The sequence below is a fragment of the Ruditapes philippinarum genome, unplaced genomic scaffold, assembly GCF_026571515.1.
Source record: "Ruditapes philippinarum isolate M1 unplaced genomic scaffold, ASM2657151v2 ctg4357_1_1_1_1, whole genome shotgun sequence".
Lineage (NCBI taxonomy): Eukaryota > Metazoa > Mollusca > Bivalvia > Venerida > Veneridae > Ruditapes > Ruditapes philippinarum.
In genome coordinates, this window is record NW_026859845.1 from 1 (window position 1) to 11543 (window position 11543).

General features: G+C 30.7%; 1 long non-coding RNA gene across 1 annotated transcript; it reads right to left on the bottom strand.

Annotated features, from left to right (window-relative positions):
• Positions 1–494: 494 nt before the first annotated feature.
• On the bottom strand, positions 495–11132 carry LOC132758098 (uncharacterized). The gene is made up of 3 exons (XR_009629534.1): positions 10999–11132; positions 1916–1980; positions 495–518 (listed from the first exon to the last, which is right to left on the bottom strand). It is a non-coding gene; the product is annotated as an uncharacterized LOC132758098 (long non-coding RNA).
• Positions 11133–11543: the final 411 nt, after the last annotated feature.

Sequence of the window (11543 nt, forward strand, 5' to 3'; positions counted from 1 at the left end):
CCCAAAGTTAACAATGAACAGTTCCCAAAATGACAGTTGGACAAGTCCATTTAAGAAATTCAGCAGGTTAGGGGTTAACTCATTACATGATAATGTATAATTAACATATATTATTATAATTTTTGGCTTACAAATAATATAACTAATAAAATACATAATGCACAATAGAATTTCTATTAAATTGTATACATAAATTATATACATTTTCTATAAACTACATACACATACATGTCAAAGATATATAATAAGTATCTAAATTCTTTTCTTTCTTTTTTCATAAATAGAAAAATAAACACATACTACTACTAGTAATTATATTGAATCCTTAAGATAATGTAATACATAACAATATCTGTATAAATTATATATATCATTTGCTTGTATAACACAATAAGACATTTCAAGTGTTCATTACATGTTTTATTACCATTGAAAAAAAAGAAAAAAATTTACCTGATAAAATCCTTTGATAAAAATGCAGAAATTTGTGGCAAAAAACTTTCTTCTCTGGGAAAAATCTATGAAAAAAAAAAAAAGATGCAAAAAACTGTGAAAATAAAAGTTTTTAAAACACATTGTTATACAAAAAAATACTTCTCATTTTCTTCAAGTGTTAACAAGAATGGTAGAAGTTTTTTCAATATTTGTTTTTTTTAAGTTTGAAGCATTTTTTAAATGTTTATGAGATGTTACCCACAACTCTGGCAAATATGGGTTTTTCTGAGTTATCCCGAGGTACCAACAAACCTTTGCTGTTACAGCTTAACATTGCACTCAACTGTTCACAATCGAGTAATAATCACCTTGTGGTTATAAACATTATATTTACCAAGGTGCAAGTGTAAATGATTTATTTGTACCCAAGGATTAGATGGGAAAACCCCAACATTTGCCAAGATTCGGAGTATCTCTATTGAGTCATACCATGTTTCTTGTGTGTATGAGGGATGTACAGAAAATATATATTATAATGAAGTTTTACATCACCCAATCAGTGGGGAAATGCTACGAATGTCAAAACAGCCTAGTTCATTCAGACTTAAAATTGCAAAATTCAGAGTTTTCCCAACTCGGCCATTAAAAGTTGTATTTCAATTAATGATAATCAATTAGTTAAACAGTACTATCATAGGAATAGATGCAGACAATCAATGGTTATCAAATGTTAACAACATTTACTATGGCAATCAAAGTTGGGTTTGCCTGCGAAATTCCGAAACAAATTTGACAATAAGACGAGAAAAGAATTCAAGCTTTACAAAATCAATTCTTGTATTTTATATAATGCTACTTGTAATTTTTGTATTTCATACAAAACACTGTAAATTGTGCCTGTATAAAGGTAGAAACTTTTAATCCTTTCAATTTCAGTCTTGGATAATAGTAATCAAAATTTGCAATGGGATATTGGTATGATTTATATCAAGATTTTTTTTTACTAAATTGTTAATTAAAGTTGAATCCTACTACAGACATTTGAAACGGAAAACTTGAAATATGGATAGCTTTGTTAGGCCAAATAAACTTTATGTACAGGATAATAATTTTAAAACAAGTTTTAGAAACGGTTTGAAATTCAGAAATTCTGCTTAAACATCAGTCTGAAGAATTAACAAAACATTTTTTGCTAATTATTTTTTGCCCGAGTGTGGATTTAGCTATTCATAATTTGACGTTATGATAGTGCTGTCATTATGATATCATTGGTTGTCAACATGTTCTGCTGATTATCATTTAATACTGATGCACGATTCACTTAGACTGAAGCATTGACAGCCGTAATACAGGCAGTTTTATGGAACTTTAAACAAACACATTACGATAGTTTAACTCCATATGACATTACGTTGTAAACTTTACTGTAAAGATCGGGGAGTGTCAGATTTTTTTTATTTAATGACAAAAAAAATGTTACCTGTATGTTTCTGTCAGCCTATCAAAAAACTTGAGTTCTTGAAAAAAAATTCCAGACACTTCCAACTAAAAATGAAAAAGAAGAAAAAAAAACATGAACGTTTTTAGAATAAAAAAAGGTTCAAAGAGTGCAATAAAAATGTCAAATATTTCTAAACTTCTCCTGGTCAGTCCTTCAGAAAACTTTTGCCTAGAGGAAAAAAAAAAGAAAAAAATATATATGAAAACATGCATTTGATTAATAAAAACTAATTATTTTTTTCAATTTTTTTTGTTGCAGCCATTAGATAGGACATTGCTTTCCCATGCACCGTCATAATCTGAAGTAAAAAAAAAAAGAGGTTAAAAAAGGAAAATAAAGAGTTTTTGAGAGGCTAAATCCTTCTTAAAAATGGCAAATGTTATTCAGAAAAAATCTTTATGTTTTAGTTATTTAAGTCATGTACTTTTTGCCATACTGGCAAGTCACTGACATAATCAGCAATTCTGTGGCATAGCCATTTTAGGTTTCATCATCATTTTTTGCATATTGATTATCTGCCTTCTTTAGAAACCAGATTTGCCTAAATGGCAATTGATTTCAAGTGTGCAGTAAAATAATAAGATGCATCATTTAACTTTCATTCTGTAAATACCACAAAGGGATTTTAAGGACAGGCCTTTTAAACATAAGGATCCCTTGTACTTTTCCTATGTATTTCAACTGTGAAGTAAAAACAGCCAATTTGTCAACACATTTTATTAGTGAAACATTTTTTTCTCTTCAATGAAAATTTCAACACTAACAACTTAATATCTTCCAAACACATATGTCAGCTTCGAGTATATTCAGTATAAAAATGAAGTTCTTTCCAAACAGAAAGCATAGCTTTCACAAGTCAATTTTAATGAGAATTAACCATTTTAGAATATAAATGCGTTGAATAGTCCTTATTTTCGTCTTATTTTCCAGAATCTGAACCGCAAGTTCCTGTTAAGAATCCTTCTTATTATTGTTTTCATTTTATGACAAGATAATAAGGTTTTATATAATAATTGTTATTTGTCTCTAAATGCTAGCATGGTAGCATTGACCAACAATAATTAAAATTCTTTACTGAAATTATGCAGATCATATATCAAGTCTATATTTAATGTTTCCAAAACATTCTTGTATCTATATCAATTATATTTAAATCGAACTTTGTAACTGTCTTCCCTATAAAAACATTCCGTCCATTGTGAAAATAGCATTTTCGCCCGCTTGGTATGTGTCAAAATTGAGAAACGCATAACCTTTACATAACTGTGTGTTCATATCACGTACAATGTCTATTTTCTTTAGTCCACCAAATTGTGCAAACATATTATAAATCTCCTGTTCACTAATATATTCACCAATATTGTACAAAAACACACAAGAAGGATTCGGCCCTTGTGTTATGACGATGGGATAGATTTACTCGGACCCTGTTGTGAATGCGGTCTACTTCCTGTCAATGCATGGGGTGCTCTATGCTGGTAGCCAACCTGCTGCTGATCTGATGCCTTTTGCCACTGAGGCCAGGTCTTTGGCTTCACACTCTCGCTGATCAAAATTAACTTTCAATGGGTCTTTACTTTGTTCTGGTTTGAAACCATTCATTTCATTAACAGCTTTCTGTGCGTCAGCCCAATTTTCATAGAAGAGGAAACCTAGTCGACGGACTTTCCTGTCACACTGTCAACTAATAGACGCACTTTTAACAATTTTCCAAACTTAGCAAACATTCCTTAAAGTCCTCTTCTGAAAATTTTGCAGGAAGTTTTTTTACAGTTACTTTAGTTGCATGTTTAATAGCCTCGTCAATAGGCTCCGAAAACGCGACTCGTAGTTTTTTCTTTCCCAATTGCAGACCATCAACATTTTCAATGGCTTTCTTCCCCTCATCCCTTTTTTTGAATACTCCACAAAACCAAAAGCCAAGCTTTTATTTGTTTTTCGGATCCCTTCTCACAGATGCTGCTTTAACAGTACCGTAAGTTTTTAAACATTGACTCCAGCTCATCATCTCCCATATAATCAGGTAAATTGTTGATTATCAAGGTGTTTTGTTTCACCATAGGGTTACCGAAATGTAAACCACCTGCTGCCATAGTTACCCTTCACTTACCAGTCATAAGATCTCAGTGTACAGTTTTCTGAAAAATAAAAAATATTTTCCAAGTTTCAATAATTGAGTATTGAATATCATAGAACATGCAAAAATGAAAACTAAAATTAATTAATTTTAAACATTAAAGTAAATATAGAAAAATCAAATTAAGTAATTTTTTGAGAGCCATTTTGTTTGTTTTATGATTAGTAAGTAAAACAATCACTTTTAGTCATTTACACTGTGTGACAATCTGGCAATGCTTTTTTTTATTATAAGTTGAATCTGTAATATTTGCAACACCTTGTCTGGACAAACCAGTCCTTGAGTTTTTGAAGAAAACATGACCATGACCCCAGTAGTAACATACACGTATACACAAGGACTTTAACACTAGATTCCTGGTCATGTAACGGTCAGATTAACCACAAGGTAACCACATTTCCCTCTAATAGAAACCCTTCTTAAGACCACCCCTGGATTAAGACAATCCTGCTATTAAGAGAACAGAATTCTCTGTTATTTGAGTCAATAATAAAATAATTCATAATAAAGACCACCTAAATAACCCACTATTAAGACCCCAATTCTTTGTTTTATTCTTTATTTGCCTCCACTATTAAGACCACTAGTTTCAGTACTAATTCTATTTTTTATTAGGTCGCTCTATAAAGACCACTGATGGTCCTGTGAACACCTACCTAGATCACAAGTTTGCTGTTAATAAAGTAAGGTTAAAAAAATTGATTTCAGAGTGGTTTAACATTGCTTTCTCTCATTTATATTGTGAAGAATTAAGTTCTTATTTGATTGATGAATTAGGTTCATCAATGAAACTAGAAAAATAAAAATTTAATCTTTAATACTAAATTCTTCAGAATTACGTTCTGCTTTCATTAGATTAAATACAATATATTTTTACAGCAGTATTTTTAAAGGTTATAATAAATATTGTTTGAACATATACATACAAAATGACCAAAATGAACTGTGGTCATAAAATATAAATATGCCTTTAAAACAATATCCACATATTATGATATTAGCAACTAAGCCACTGCTCCCCCTTAGTCTTTAAATCACCTTGAAGTGTCCAACATATTTTTATATTTTATCAAGACATTGTGATCTATTTTAACATCTAAATCGAGCAAAAAACCAACCAACATAAATGACATATAATACAATATAATCACCAACACATAAATAAACAATAATGCTCTTTCCTTCTCAGGGATTTTTTTCAGGATTTTGGGAACATGACCCATACCCATGGAATGGGGAAATTTCAGCGATGTTTTGTTAAAAATTGGGAAAATATGCATGCCTGAAATTTTGCAGTGATTAAATGAATGCAAACAATCACTGTCTAGGATGGCATCTTCAAACATTTAATCACTCTTACAGCGAAGAAGTCCTTAATTTCAAAGACTTTAGAATTCTTTATTCAATATTTTCATTTTGTAATTTTCAATTGGGAATATTTTCATGTGAATTGGGAAAATAATATACTATTTTCAATTGGAAATATGACCCAATAACAGCTATAAAATAAGCCAAAAAAAAACCCTGCTTCTAAACAATTTTTACCTTGTAAGTCTTATGCCATCAGATATTTTAAGCTCAGTCTGTATCTAAACATTATTAAATTGTAAATAATAACAGCACCACATTCAATGCTAACACTCATCTGTTTAAAATTCTAATTCAAAAGCAGGCAGAGCAATAAAAATATTGCTTTCAGAATAATGGCCCTTGTCTTACAAGTGCACCTTGACACAATAAGTGAGTATTTCAGGTTTCATGTTGATAACTTTCAAAATTTTAGAATAATGGGATACACAAAAGTTTTTGCATAACAGCTGCCACATAGACAAGCTAAAAACACACAAAAACCACAGTTTCTTGAAAATTGACCTTGCCGCTGCAAGTAAAATAATGAATTTATTATGCAAAACTGTTTGTTTTTTTCATAGCGATGCAGAAACCAAAAATACTATGCACATAAGAAATTAAGTAGCCTTTACTTTTAAATGGTTACTTATAACTATCTGAAAACAATCCATCAAGATTCTGAACAAAAATAGTTATTTCTTATGGACTTCTATCTTTTAGTCAGCTTCCTACTAAACTGGTTTCAATACAAACTAATTTTGTTAAAAAACTGTCCTAGAAAGAAAGAGCAAAAAATAAATACAAATCAATATAAATACTGAATATTACCTTAGTAGAAAAAGGTCTTGAAAAACATTTTGTTTGTGTCCATTTTGCAAAAAAACTTCCTCGGTGATACCAGTGAAAAGAGCAATGAAATATATACATATAAATATATACATACAGATGATCTAGTAACAATATATATCATAAATACATATATATTATATAACTCAATGTTGTAACATAGCAAATTTGTCATAGAGCAACAAGTAACTATAAATATGCGAATTATATACAAATATTATACCATGAGGAAAAATATTTCAAGCTATTAACTTATTTCTAATATTACAATGCTATCTATCATACTATATTGGGTGAGCAATCTCCTGAAATAGACCCGTTAAGTCTATATTTGTATACAGTCATGTAGTAACATCCAACAAATATTTAATGAGCTTACTACAGTAAATACTTTATTATAAACTCCTGGTTAAGATCCTATAGTCTAACCCAGGATATAACCCTACACTGCAACAAGCAAGTGAACTGGACTAAACATCTGGTACACGAGTAACAAGACGGATGTCACTGGACCTCAATATATTTTATATTTATGTACATGCTATTTTTTCATGACCAAAACAAATAAAAAATGATTGTAATAGACATAATCATAGCCCAGAAAATTGGGAAGCTATTTTTCTAATATATATAGATTTATAATCAACAAGATATGAAATGAAAAAAAAAGTAATACATAATTCTCTAATATTTATTTACTATATCACTGATAAAACAGTGTTCACAGACAATATAATACATATTAACATTATATAGTATTTGTTGTAACAGACAAATCAATTCAAATCATACAATCATATCTACATGTGCATACAATGTATTCTAAAATAAATTAAATCTTATTTTAGATTTCTTTCCATTCTATCTTGTCATATTAACTCCACAAAAGGTTGATATTTTGTCAGGGAATCATTTCATTTACACTGACTTGCATTTAACGGACATGGTAGGCAAGACATTAAAGTTACACATTTAAAAATACATTCATAAACCATGTTGTTTACAGTTCAAAGGAAAGGACCACAATGTTTTATCTAAATATCCTAATTAATTATAATTACTTTTCGTCATCATGAATTTTATCAATTCAAATTGATTTATTCCCACTAAAAACAAGATGACATAGTTTCCAAGGCTATCCAAAAAAAAAAACGTTGCTAATTGCTCAAGAGTAAATACTTATTTTGTAAATTTGATTATCAAATGATCTTATAAAGCAGTGAAATGGAGATACAGTTCAGAAAATTTGCGCAGACTCCTTTTTGATGAGCCCTGAACACTATTTGTTTTAAATATGTGTATTAAAAATAAAAAGTAAGTAATCATTTGGCAACTTGAATACAGGGTATAGTTTAGTGCATAGAAGTACAACTGTTTTAACGCAATAACGGTACAGTTTCTTTTTAGCAATCGTGAAAACATTTACAAAAATGTAAACGTGGGAGCCTTATAATGGTAGGAGTACATAAGAGATTTGGTGCACAATGAATTGTTTAAACTCCCTGGCAGAAGCATCTTTGATACCACCTGATTCCATGACAGTGCATATATATCAATATATCACATTTAGATCTAAATATTTTGTTCTATTCAGGGCTCTCGTTTTGTAAAATTTGGGACCGAATATCGGCTCCATTCCCCTACCAACCTAAAAACCCTAAAACCTAAAAAATTCCCCTTGAAATTAATATTTACGGGCATAGAAAATGCCTATCGGCGAATATATATTCCACGAACGGCAACCGGAAATTAATACGTATATATATAAATAAAACGTTCCAGACAGTTTTTAGCATTCCAACATGTCACACAATTTCAAGTCGTACCGAAAAAAAATTCCCCCTTGAATGAAAAAAAATTGAAAATCATGAAAAATTCCCCCAACCCCCCTGCATGTATCCTGGCCCCAGTCTAAAAATGCTAATGAGAGCCCTGCTAGTATACTCTGTGGTCTTATGGCAAGTTATGCAGGGCTTTTTACCACTAAAATAAATATCGTCCGGTTAAGTGTTTTGACGCTCAGGCCATCCTTAAAAACATGTTTGTTTGCAGTAACCCGACCCAGAATTTTCAAGGTGGTAGGTCGATTTTTTTTTTTTTTATTGACTTGTACTCCCAAATAAACATGGAATTTCAAAATGCTGGACAATATATTATGCTTTGATAATCTGGTAACAATTAATAAATTGATAACTGAATTCTAATTTAATAAGACCTACATTTTATTTCTTCTATTAACCTTTTAAAGAACGAAAACAAAGCACAAGGCATAATTTTCTAATTCAAAAAAAAATTTTTTTTATCCAGACCATGAAAAATATTTTGAGTAGGGGCAAATTTTGTGAGTCGGTCGCGTTACTGCAAACAAACATTTTTTTAAGGATGGCCTCATCTATTTTGACGCCATTTTTGTTTTGACCTAAGAATTTGTGAAAACGACCTCGTATGACGTCATAATTTGCTGACTGCACTGCAAGCATGTATTTACAACATATAACTAAAACATGTAGTTAAGACAGAGCCATTTCACTGAAATACTTCACCTTAATTATATGTATGGTATTTTTTCATCTTTTTACTAATGCAAATCAATCGATGTTTATGCAAGCCTTAATTTTGCAAATACAGCCTTTGCAAAATCTTGACCTGCACTTTTCTGTTTCTGTCCTCCATTTTAAAATGTCTAATGAGTGTCATGTGACCAAAACTTTGCAAAGTGCTCTAAATATTCACTGTAGCATAAGTAGTACAGCTTATATTGTTTGAAAACGTTAATTGGTTTTTAATTGATACTGAGTAAAATTCATAATGGGTTGATTATTGTATATTAAGTTAAAAAAAGAAAGAAAAAAATCATTTCTTAAATCAACATATACATATCTTTACAACATCTTTCATTTTAGATATATTTTTCAGCTCTGTAAGCCAAAAACAGATGCTATTCATCAAGATTATTTGTAAATACATTCAAGATGAAAGAGACAATTGCACCTATTAAGACCACTGTCGGGGTGTATGGCATTCCTAAATAATGGGCAGTTTTATATGAAATAAAATATAATTTTAAGTTTACACAATGTTGTTACATTACAGGTTTGCTCATTTAAAAACTTCTTTTGCTGTACATATTGCATTACAGTGAAATATTCTTTAAAAATAACCACCCAATGAAAAGGCGTCATTTCATATGACTGTAAACAACAATGGATGCCTCCACGGTCCGTTTACTTGAGTACAAAACTTAAGTGATTTTGAACTTATAACAAACATAAAAATGGTTTGCAGTGATAAACAACATGCCATAGTAACTTTATATTGTATTTTATTTAATGATCAAGTTAAATATAAAACAATGCACTAGTTAAACAGCTTAAGGGCGTCAAAACTAATGACACTAGGATACTATGTGTTTGCGATCACAATGATATATAACTCAATAGCATAACTTAGAGAAAGTGACGTCTCCCTTGCAAATTTATGACTTATGTATCCCAACTTTGGAGAAATTGAAGCTAATTTTTCTGGATTGGCACAAAATAAAATTGACCCAGAGGGAACGGTCCCCCCCCCCCCAAGTAATTTAGCTGATAATTAATTTAGAGAAATTTATTTTCACAAATCTTTACATTGTTACTGACTCACTGGATGCAGTTAATATTTTTAAAAAATTACAGTAAGCAGTATTCAGTCTAAATTTCACATTTTCAGAAAACGTTTCTCTCCACCTAGTTCTGGCTTCCAAAACTTTATAAGCCGCTTTTTAACATTTTTGTTTTTCATCAGATGCGGCATTAAAGTTTTGGATTAGACCCGTTACGAAACCTAACCAGAATAACATAAGTTGATTTATTCTTGTTTTTCACTTGCAAATACACTTGACCCGATCAATTCTTGTGCATTTTACGGTAAAACAATTATTTAAATATCGTTCTATACCAATTCAAGTAATAAAATATTAATACCGTCATTAAAATTGCCTATTTAACTGTAAAACATCAATTTTCACCGACTACAATCGGCCATGACATTCAAGTGCCACGCGAGACCTCGTATGACGTCATTCGCGGGAACAGATTTGAATAGAGTTGTGTACTATATTTAGAACATTTTGTTGACATGATTTCGATATTTTTATTCAAAATAATGTTTTTATTTATTTACATAATTTTTTTAGTATTTAAATATGATTTTATTGAATATAACAGTCAGTAAATAACCTTTTTCAACATCTTAAAAAAAGTAATCTATAAAAATATTGGAGGCACATGGGTTCCTAAAGGTCAATCTCGTAATCACGTGGTCAAACATTTTGGCAAGATGGCGGCCAAGTGCCGAAATTTTTACCTGTCGGAAACTATTAGGTAGTATATGTTCCTAATAAGATTTTTATTTGTCCATTCTTGGCTTATCAACATATTATATATTGTTTTATCAAGGTATGCTTCACTTTACTTCGTGGAATGTTCGATAAATAAATACGAGCGTGTCAGATTCCTGGCACGATTATTGGTGGACTTTCCCTACGGGGTTATCTTCAGCGTTCACGTCATGTCATATATATAAACGGGTACGCTGAAGACCTTAAGCTACTCTCCACCCACACAAGCCAAAAAAAACACTGCAATATCGAGGTATATGGTTAAAAGGCAATAATGTCATTAGATTAAAATATGAAATAACAACTTTGTCCTTAATTTTGCTGATTGACATCATCTGAAATGATACTAACCTAAGCGTTTTTGGCTTTTAAAATTTAATTATGTCTTTGCTTTGCACGCCGGGTCGAGAAAATGGCCGATAAATGACGTCACGAAATCAATACTTCATTTTCGACGAATGACACAGTCATTTTATTGTTGTCATCTTATATTATAGACCACTTACGGTGTACATATTAAGGTTAAAGTCATGGAGCTTAATATAGATATATCTGTGATTGCGTCTTATAATTCTGAAAATATTAACTTTTTAACTTATATTCAAAATATTTCATTTTATTCTATTAACAAAACCGACTTAGTCAGTCAGAAAAAAAATCTGGAAACAAAGTGATCCCTCGGAAGCATTAATCACAACAAAATAACTTAAGAATTGCAGACTCGGTTTGACTGAGTCTGTACATGAGGGATAATGAATAAGTGCAACATCCCTCACGCCCCCTAGCACCGGCTTGAGCAGTATACTCCAGTCGTGTAGCCTACAATATGACATAATGGGAAACACTCTTTTAAAAGTTTTTATTCATTTTACAAGTCGGTGATTAACCTTTTTCTG